Genomic DNA, 1,573 nt, shown 5'->3' with positions numbered 1-1,573 from the left:
TGCAACCATGGTAAGCCAACTACCTTACCATCGACAGTTGATAGGGCAGAAATTTGAATGAAACATCGCCAGCGCAAGCCGTGCGATTCGATCAGTTACTATGAATCACCAAATGACCGGGCAGAACCCGCATTGGTTTTTAATCTAATAAATACATCCCTTCCAGAAGTCGGGACTTTTCGCATGTATTAGCTCTAGAATTACTACGGTTATCCAAGTAGTAATGGTACAATCAAATAAACGATAACTGATTTAATGAGCCATTCGCAGTTTCACAGTACAAGTGCTTATACTTAGACATGCATGGCTTAATCTTTGAGACAAGCATATGACTACTGGCAGGATCAACCAGGTAACTATCCACCGCAGGGAACAGAAGTTCCTTGCTAAGCGGCCCCCCTCCGCAGAGGGAGAGCAAGCTTTCTTAGATTTTGCCTCCACGGGGGAACCCATGAGCCAAACGGACCACACGGTCCCTCGGTCAAGGGAAACCCCCGTCTTGTTTGCCACGTCTTTCTCACAACTGGACCCGTGCACAGTTCAGGCATACCTGTCAGACTCGCCAAGCGAGCTGAAGGAAGGCCAAGAAAAGTGCTTCTGCGAAGGAAAATATCCTCCTGCTCTTTTGTCTCTATCATTAGCCAAAGGCTAGCGTACACAACTTCCATCTACACTCTGCCTGCCACTACAGTGACAATGCTTTCGGGCATCATCTTTTCCCTCCTTCGAAAGGAAAGCTACAAGCCAACTTTCTTGCCCGTTAGTCAATTCTGCCCTCTATTTCTCCGCCTTGCCGCCGTGGAACATAAGGGACAGGGTTTACTAGCCAGCTCCTCTCGGAACCTTTGCGACCAACCTGCCCACACTATAACCCCCAAACGCTAATAAGGAGACTGCATGATATGGTAGACAGAAAATAAAAACGCGAAAAAAATGAAATTTTGAAAATCGAACCCACAACCAGCCAAATCGTTTGTAAGTCATGCCAAATGACTGGTGACATCTTAAAAACCCATTGAAGCCACAACATCCCATAATTTCACGCTTTTAAAGATTTGTCACTATACGCACTGTAAGTACCTCACTAATTCTCACCTCAGATTTTACGGGAACATGTTCAAATTTTAACACGCCTCTCAGCACGACCAATTACATTAAAATTCATCGCAAAAGTCAGAATTCTCCAATTTTTGAAAAATTCACTATATTCACTGTAAGTACCTCGCTAGACAGTGGAGACCTCAGATTTTACGGGAACATGATCAACTTTCGACACACCTCTCAGCACGAGCAGTTACATAGAAATCCATCAGGAAAGTCGTGCTGTGAAGAGGTCTTTCGACTAAGAAAAATGGTGGTGTGAGGAGGAGTCACCTAAATCAGAGAAAAATACTCTTATAGGAGACTGCTACGAAAGACATTTCTGAGTCCACTGGCCCTAGTCCCCTAATAAGTGTATTTCTGTTTGTTTTAAGAAGGTCCTCCTGACATCACCAATCTTCTGTCTTCAATCCTAACCCCAACGTTAACCCTAACGCTAACCCTAACCCTACCTCCCTCAGGGGCAGTTCTA

Source organism: Pavona decussata, unplaced genomic scaffold (assembly GCF_977016875.1).
Source record: "Pavona decussata unplaced genomic scaffold, jaPavDecu1.1 SCAFFOLD_3678, whole genome shotgun sequence".
Taxonomy (NCBI): domain Eukaryota; kingdom Metazoa; phylum Cnidaria; class Anthozoa; order Scleractinia; family Agariciidae; genus Pavona; species Pavona decussata.
The sequence above is the reverse complement of the archived record's forward strand: the minus strand, read 5'-3'. Positions refer to the sequence as shown.